Here is a 9,092-nt window from a genome sequence, read left to right as displayed (position 1 = left end):
ACACTATTCTTTTCTCCTAGTCTTCCCTTTTTATTCATTTACAACATACCAAACTTATAGAACTAGATACCCTGACTACTCTATAATTAAGCCGGATCCTTTCAGGAAAATCCTGCTAAAACAGCCGATATGAGACAATTAGCGGGTCTCGCTCCGCCCCTTCAACTCACAACAAGACAACAATGAGGTAGGATGCCTTCTTGCAAGGCAAGGTGGGTCTTGCCAAAATGGCGACACATCCAGACATTAAGCACACAAAGTCACATAATGGATGCATCTACAAAAGGAATAGCCACTTCCTCATCAAGTGGCGGAGGCACTAAAGAGGAACAAATTTAAGAGCATGTAATCCTTCACAAATACTAGTTCAACAAATTACTAAGGCTAAAAGGATGGCACTAGTTCAATTTCCAAATGCTTTCGTCAAGAGCGATCGGATGGTGGTGGAATGATGATCCCTATGATGCTAGTAGCATATGACATGACAAGTCTCGAATTCTCTACAAAAGTAAAGGTCATGGATCGTCCCAAGCTCGACAAAGTGGCTTGACAAAAAGGCTTTTTGGGAATGAAATGCTCAAATCTTTATACACAACGGGTGGATATGACTAGTATTCAAATATTTGACCTCATTTGACTTTCACATTTCAAAAATTTAAGATGGGGTTTGTCCCTTCCGGGCTAGTGTCATTTGCTTTCGCCAATCGCTTATTAGGAAACCGGTTAACCTCTAGACAATAGCTTTTCGGGGTGATAGTCACTCTGTCTCTGGGCGGCCGAATTCACAACCGTGTGGGGGCCCAATTCAATGGATCCCGCTCCAAAGCACATCGAAGTGGTACGCCTCCATCAAAACAATTTAAATTTCTCAACTTTCAACAATTCATAACACTTGAGGTTTCCTTGGCATTAAATTACTTCCACATGACAAAACTTTAGAAATGAGCACTTCAAACGTATTGATAGAAAATATTTTTGGGTTGCCTTACCACAAGGTCAATCAAGGTCACCTAGACAAGTTAACCAAGTCCACATCGCATCACGGGGTTGGATAGGTGACTCACATGCAAACCCTTGACTAGGCTTTGGGTCATGGGTCAAAAGACACTAGTATGACACTATCTAGGGTGTTTTACAACCATTCTAGTAGGCAAAGTCTTAAGTTGAACAAGTATTTGTAATGGCTTAGTTGCTCTTGTCAAAGTTCCTAATTAGGCATTTTTCAAAACTTTTCTAACATGCTATGATGCAACTAATTTAAACATCCTAATGCAAGTGATTCTACCAACTAATATGACATATAGACTAAATGCAAGTCCTAAGTTCACATTGTTATACCGCATCAATCAAAATAAAGCCACATAGTCATTAACATAAAGAGGAAAAATGAGATTGGAAAGATCATACCATGCGGTCTTCGATATCCTCATGTCTCGGATGTGGCGTAGTCGATCAATATGAACAAGGATAAGACAAACACAATATATACAAAACAATATATACAAAAGGAAATAAACATGTTTTGGGGTTTTCAATTTTCAAATTTTTATTATTTTCGAAATTTTTTCAATTTTTTTTGGATTTTTTGAATAAGAGTTAAGTGTTAGAATTCCCATCCCCACACTAATATGGGCATTGTCCTCAATGGCCAAAATGATGGAAATTATGCAAAGATGATGCATGATTTCTATACTAAATGCAATCTATACTAATCTACACTACATGATGCATGGTTTTTGTTATGACGGAGAGGATAATTTAGATTACCTCCCGTTGTGTATGCATTAACTTCCCCAAACCGAGTGAGACACCATTGCTAATGTCTTAAGGATGGGTGTAGTTCATGCACACACTATGCAATGCATGAAACTAATTTGTCATTTTGGATTTTGAAAGCGGGAACAATAAAATGAGAACACCTCAATGGTACCGAGGTGTGAGTCCTCTATGGTGCTAGGACTACTCCAACAATGATCAAGAAAAATAATTAAAACAAAGAGAGAAATAGACAAACCATGAGAGGGTAGGAGCCTACAAGGCTTGCTAATCTTCCATCATATCATCATCATCATCACTTTCCTCATTAGAAGTGGTCTCATTGCCACTTCCCTCTTCATTTGCTTTTTCACTTTCTTCTTCACCTTGCTCATCATCTTGCTCACCATCCTCTTCTCCTTCTTCACTTGCTTCCTCATTAATGTTATCATCAACTTCTTCATTACCAACAACCTCATTGTCACCCGAAACGACCCTAGATGCACCCGGAAATAGGACTTCTCTATCCGCCCAACTAGGCAAAGGACATGATGGATCAAGTAGTCCTTGGCTAGCTAAGTGTAGGAGGGGTGGATATTGAGCCAAGTAAGCGTTTGTCCGATCTTCAAAGGCTTGCTTGTGCATTGCTTGCATGAGAAGAGTCAAATAATCATTTCTTGCTTCAACCCCATCGGGCTTGAACTCTTCGTACTCGAAAGGGTAAGGTGGTATGACAATGGAAGAGGAGGGCATTTCAAGTTCACCCTTTTGTTGTCGGATAATATACTCGGCCTCTTTAGAAAGGGGAAGTAGATAATTGGTCCGGTGGACGCTTAGACGACAAATCTTTGAAGGCAAAGTAAACGATTTAGCTTCACTAGTGAGCCATCCATACTTGGTGTCAAGAGGGTTATGGGTAACCCACTTGTACTTGTTTATCATAGTATGCATATCAACAAGATGACCACCCTCCTTCGCTTCATACTTGTTATCTTTGTTGAAGTTAGGATCAAAGTATTTGGCTAGGATAGTGACTAAGCCGCCATTCACAATAACGGTAGTGCCTTTCTTCCCACAATCAATGTTGAGCCATCTATCTACCAAAAGCCTTAAAGAGTTGAAAGGCTTGGTGTGTACTCTTCCAATGTTCAAAGCCGATTCAAGAAGAATAAAATCAAGTTTGGTGAAATGGTTGGTATCTTTCCTTGCAATAATGGTGTTTCCTATGACCTTGTGCCATACTCTTATGCCCGGATGGTGGACTAAAAGAGCACGACTCGCATGAAAGTCCTCAAATTTCCTTCCGGAAATTACCTCCCAAAGAGGGTCGGGGTCATACTTTCCATAATTCTTGAAATAACTCGGTTCATCACTAAGACCCAAAATTTCACCCAATTCCCTAAAGGAAATGCATCTACTAACATTAGCTAGACGAAACTCGAGATTCTCCCTAGTCTCAACTTTGGTGACTTTCAAAGAACTCAAAAACTCCAAGGTAAGGGAGGGGTATGTCAATTCTTTTGATTCAAACAATTTCTTCAACCCCATTGCTTTAAAGAAGGCTCTAGTTTGCTCAAGGACACCCAATTTATCTAAGGTATCTTCACAAATAAATTTGGTGGATTGAAATGATTTCCTAGCAAACTTGGCAAAAGTATCTCTATGGGTTTTGGAAATAAAAGTTACCTCTGGATAATGCAAAAGTTGATCAATTTCCGGAGTAGTAGATGTTGTTGTTCCCATAGAAGGTTGTTGTTGTTGTTGCACTTCCAAGTTTGGGGTTGCTACCACCATAGCTAATGATTTCTTTGCTTGAAGAGCCTTTTGCCTTTGTGAAAGTGTCTTTGGTGCCCTTGTTGCCTTTGTTGCTCCCTTAGTCCTTGCCATTGATGAATTAACCAAGAAAAGAATGAAAAATCTTCAATTTGTAGTGTACCCAAATTGATTTAAAGGTGAAAGGCTTTGCCTTTATGAATTCAAAAATCGACTCAAAGGTTGAAGATTTTGTGCTTGGTTTTAATTTTTATTGAAAAAAGAGTGATTGATTTGTTGTTAGATGGATGGTTTGATTTGATTTTGGTGAATGTAGTTGAGGGATTTTGTTTTTGTGATGGAGAGGATGAGGGTTTTGATGTTTTTGAGTAGTGTTATGAATGAATGAACGAATGAATGAAGGTGGGAGGGGTTTTATAAAGACCGAAAAATTTCGAACTGCAGGAGCAATCCGTGCGGTTTCTGCTCAAGACGGGCGGATTCTGCACTTTCTGGGTTGGGAAAAACTCGCCTAAAGACGGGCGTCTTTAAGAGAAGACGTTCGGATTCGCTGACACGGGACGGGCGGATTCTCCAGAAGACGGACGGATTCCTTCACAGGGATTTTTCCTTGTTTTCCTCAGCTGAGAAGACGGGCGTCTTCCCTTCAAGACGGGCGGATTCTCAGAGACGAGCGGATTGTTGTTCAGGACGCCCGGATTCTCTTACAGTCAAATTTTTTTCAAAATTCAGCTCAGAGGGACGTGCGTCTTCTACCCAGAATGTTCGGATTGTCTGAAGACGGGCGGATTCTCCTGAATCCGCTCGGATTTGACCCTTTTGTACCCGGATTCAGTTCCATCCGTGTACAATGCATTTCCCTTATCATTCTTCCATTCTTCTTCATATCTTGTGTTCTTCATTGTGGGGGCATTACTAAGGCATGGATAGCCTAGGCAATTGTCATCCCCACACTAAGCTAAAGCACTACACATCAATTGAAATCGTTAGTCCCTCCCTCACTTCTCTCAAACATAACAATTATCTTGATCAAAGTATAAAAATAAATCCAAAGATGACAAAAAAGGCAATACAAGAATTGAAATGCGAGTTAGGGAGTTAGAAATATTTACAAATGGTGGTTTAGGGAGGACTCCACCAAACTCTCATTCTTGATGAGATGTCAAGGGGGCATGTTCAAGGTGTTGTTGATGTTGCTCAACACCTTGAAGAAATAATCAAAAGCTTGTTCATTATGGTTATAAAGCTCTTCAATAGACCTCGGCCCTTGTTGTCGATCTTGATAGATGGCATTACCAATGTAGGGATTAAAAATCCCTTCAAATTCATCGTCCCAAAGACCACAAACTTCATTAAGTTGATCATTGAAAATCTCTTGATTTGATGGAGACAACTCTCCCAATTTCTTCTCTTGGCCAATGAGGCCATCCTCTTCTTCTTTGCTTGATTTTGATGAGCTTTGCAAGCTCTCCTTTTCACAATTCACTTGCTCTTTGAATGGAACATCTTCAATTTTCTTCTTCCATTGGAGTTCCGACTTTTTCCTTTCATCCTTCCGGCTATAATGATCAATCATGAAACATGGTTCATGCAAACGAGGAGCTCTCATAGTCTTGTCAAGATTAATGGTTATGCTTTCATCTCCCACTTCTAGAGTGAGCTCACCATGTTTCACATCAATCACCGCACCCGCGGTGTGTAGGAAAGGTCTTCCTAGAATGATTGGAATCTTGGAATCTTCCTCCATATCAACAATGACAAAGTCCACCGGGATGAAAAACTTCCCAATTCGCACGGGGACATCTTCCCATATCCCTAATGGTGTCTTCGTCGATCTATCGGCCATTTGGAGGGTGATATTGATGCATTTAAGCTCTCCCATCCCCAACCTTTTACTCACCGAGTACGGCATAACACTCACACTATCCCCTAGATCACATAAGGCTTTGTTGATCGTTGTGTCGCCAATGGTACACGGTATTGATAAGCTTCCCGGATCCTTTAGTTTTGGAGGTGAACTCCCTTGAAGTATTGAACTACTCACCTTAGTGAAGGCGATAGTCTCAAGTTTCCGGATCGACTTCTTCTTTGTGAGGATATCTTTCATGTATTTCGCATAAGCCGGCACGTGATTGATTAATTCCGTGAAAGGAATCATGACTTCCAAATTCTTCACAATTTCCATAAACTTTCCAAGTTGATCATCAAATTTGGGCTTGGCTTGACGACTTGGAAAAGGAAGTCTAATCACAATGGGCTCCTTCTCCTTGACCTTGTCTTCATTTTTCTTTGAACTTTCTTCTTTTGACGATTCTCCATCTTTGGAGTTTTGCACAATTTCTTCCTTATCACTAGCTTCCACAACTTCATCCTCAACTTGCTTCTTCGGTGCTTCATACCTTGTACCACTTCTCATGTGAATGGAACTAACCGTTTCATGTCTTGGGGGATTACTTTGAGGTTGTGATTGTCCCTTTTGTCTTTGTGAGCTTGAAGATGCTAGTTGAGTCAATTGGGTTTCCACCATCTTGGTGTGAGCTAGGATGTTGTTGATGGTGGTTTCTTTTGCTTGGCTATCTTTTTGCATTTGAGTGAAAAATTCTTGTTGATTCTTTTGCATTTGGAGGACCGCTTTTTGGACATCAAAACCTTGGTCATTTTGGTGATTGTATGGATTTTGATTTTGGTAACCTTGGTTTTGATTGTAAAAGGGTCTTTGATTTTGGTTTCTCATGGGAGGTGGGGTGTATGTTGTTTTAGGGTTTTGAACATTTTGGCTTTTGTATGAGAGATTTGGATGGAATTTGGTGTTCTCATTGTAATAGTTGGAATAAGGGGTACCACTCTTGTATGCTTGGAAAGCATTCACTTGTTCAATTTTTTACCCTACATTCACTTTGGTCATGTCCCAAAGTTCCACAATTCTCACATATCCCACTTGGGATTGATGAAGATGCCGTCATGGCATTAACATGATGCTTTGGTGATTTTGAGACTTCTTCAAGTCTAGCCATAGCTTTTTCAAACTTCAAATTGATTGTGTCAATGTGAGCACCCAATTGAGTAACGGAGTCCACTTCATGCTTTCCTCCTCTAGTAGCCTTGCGAGGTCTACTATATTGTGAGTTATGGACCGCCATTTCCTCAATTTTGTTCCATGTTTGATTGTCATCAACTTCGGTGAACATTCCATTTGATACCATGTTGAGAATGTTCCTTTGAATCTTCATATAAACCATACCAAAATTGTTGTACCAAGAACCATTCGCTAAGTCCATGGTGAGGACATGAGCGACAAATTCCCTTGAACCGCTCCCAAGCTTCATACAGAGATTCTTCATCCCTTTGCTTAAAACCCGTAATTTGAGCTCTTAGCATGTTAATCTTTTCTGGTGGGTAGAATTTTTTGTAGAAAGCTAGAGCCAACTTCTTCCAAGAATCAATTCCGAGAGTGGCCTTATCAAGGCCCTTCAACCATTGTTTCGCGGTGCCAATTAGAGAAAAAGGAAATAAGACCCATCGAATTTGGTCTTGAGTTACACCGGTTTGAGAAATCGCATCACAATAGTCACAAAAGGTTTCCATATGAGAATGAGGGTCTTCACTAGGCATCCCCCCAAATTGGCTCCTTTCGACTAATTGGATAAAGGCGGATTTGGCAATAAAATTTCCGGTTAGATGTTGTGGTGTGGGAGTACCATTGGGTAGGTTCTCCTCGGTGGGTACGGAATATGATGAAAACTTAGGCATTTTAGGTTGATTATGGGTGGTATTGTGTAATTGGTTCTCCTCACCTTCTCTTGCAAAAGGGATGATGAACTCAATAGTTGGTTGAATATCTACAACCTCACTAATACGTCTCAAATTCCTCCTAGCAAGTCTCCTATTGGTTGTCAAAGTTCTTTCAATTTCACGATCAAAAGGTAACAAGTCACCTTGTGATCTTCTAGACATGCAAAATATCAAACAACTTGAAAACAATTAGAACAAACCTTGAGGAGTTTTACTTCCCCAAGGCAAAGAAAAGACACAACTAATAACAATATAAGAAAATCTAAATCAAGCTAACACCGTCCCCGGCAACGGCGCCATTTTTTATCGGTCCGTTTCGTGTTCACAAATAAATAGATGTGGTCGTTGTGTCACGTCCGAATCAAAACACAATTTATAGCTTCACAAACAACTCTACAATTAGTAAAGAGGCAAGTAAAGGTCGGATCCCAAGGGACGGTAATTGAGATGAGATTTCTATTGAAACTAGTGGTGTCTTAGGGGTGTCACAATTTGGGTTGATGTAGAAGATCACTAACTAAAATAGCAATGAAAATAAACAAGCAAGATGAATTAAAAGGGTTGTAAACAATTGATAAAAAGCACTAGGGTGCCATGGGATCATAGGGGAATCATGGGAATTGATCATACAAACATGTTCTCAAATTATAAGCAAGCAATTATTGTTGTGATGGATTGAGTTGGGTTATATCTTACAATCCTTGGAAAGTTTGGGTCCCAGAGCCGAATCGATTAGATTGTACAACACCTACAAGTCGACTTAATCTTCCCTACTCAACAACATGCATGGTCTAATGAGACTCGAGTTGGTTTATGTCTTACAAGTCTCATTGAAAAGATAGGTGATGGGTAAAAAATGCAAGGATTCATGGGCTCGCATTTCATCAAACATAACATGTGCATGAGTTGAGATCAAAACAAGCAAGCAAATAAAACATGAAAGCATATTAATTTAAGCATGAATCATTCCCCATGTTGGTTTCCCCTAATCACCCATTAACCCTAGCTAAGAGACTACTCACTCATTATCATGTTGATCATGCTAGCAAGGTTGTCAATCATACCAACAAAATGAAACATGATGAATAAATGAAAGTAATTAACAATAATTAAAAAGGGATTAAGAGAATTATACCTACTAATGATTCCAATAATAAAGCAAAGATAAAAGAAGTACTTGATGCTTGATTGAGAGGTTGTCAATCTCCCAATAATATCCCAAATAATCTTCAATTACCCAAAATAAAGGATGAACAAAAGAGAGATTAAGGAAATAAAACTTGTATTAAAACTTGATTAATTGTTGATTACAAAACTAATGAGAGATTTGATTGATATTAACTACTCTAAGAATTGAAAAGAAGAACATGCTCTTCTAATTAGACTAATGGGGTATTTATAGTGGAAATTAGGAGGATGCATTAGGGTTAACTAAGGGCTAAACTAGTAATTACACTTTTTAGATTGAGCAGGGAGGAGCCGGTATTTTTCGAAGGAAGGGCTTCTTTCTTTGTGGCTTGGAGAAAAGGAAATCACGCTGTAGAGGAATCCGAGCGGATTAGAGTCGGGACGGGTGGATTCTGGCGGTTGAACACGAGCGGCTTTGGAGGAAACCGGGCGGATTGTGGTGGCTGAACCCGAGCATCTTCTGGTGAAACCGCACGGATTGTGCATGGTTAGGACGGCCGGATTGTAGACAATCCGCACGGATTGTTCCTCAGCAAGATTTCTTCTTCTTTTCTTCCCTTGTCTTCATAAATTCCTTGGGGATT

General features: G+C 39.8%; 1 non-coding gene across 1 annotated transcript; it reads left to right on the top strand.

Annotated features, from left to right (window-relative positions):
- Positions 1 to 6,799: 6,799 nt before the first annotated feature.
- LOC141650616 (small nucleolar RNA R71) lies at positions 6,800 to 6,906 on the top strand. The gene has a single exon (XR_012546638.1). It is a non-coding gene; the product is annotated as a small nucleolar RNA R71 (small nucleolar RNA).
- Positions 6,907 to 9,092: the final 2,186 nt, after the last annotated feature.

Source organism: Silene latifolia, chromosome 3 (assembly GCF_048544455.1).
Source record: "Silene latifolia isolate original U9 population chromosome 3, ASM4854445v1, whole genome shotgun sequence".
Classification (NCBI taxonomy): domain Eukaryota; kingdom Viridiplantae; phylum Streptophyta; class Magnoliopsida; order Caryophyllales; family Caryophyllaceae; genus Silene; species Silene latifolia.
The sequence above is the reverse complement of the archived record's forward strand: the minus strand, read 5'-3'. Positions and strand labels throughout refer to the sequence as shown.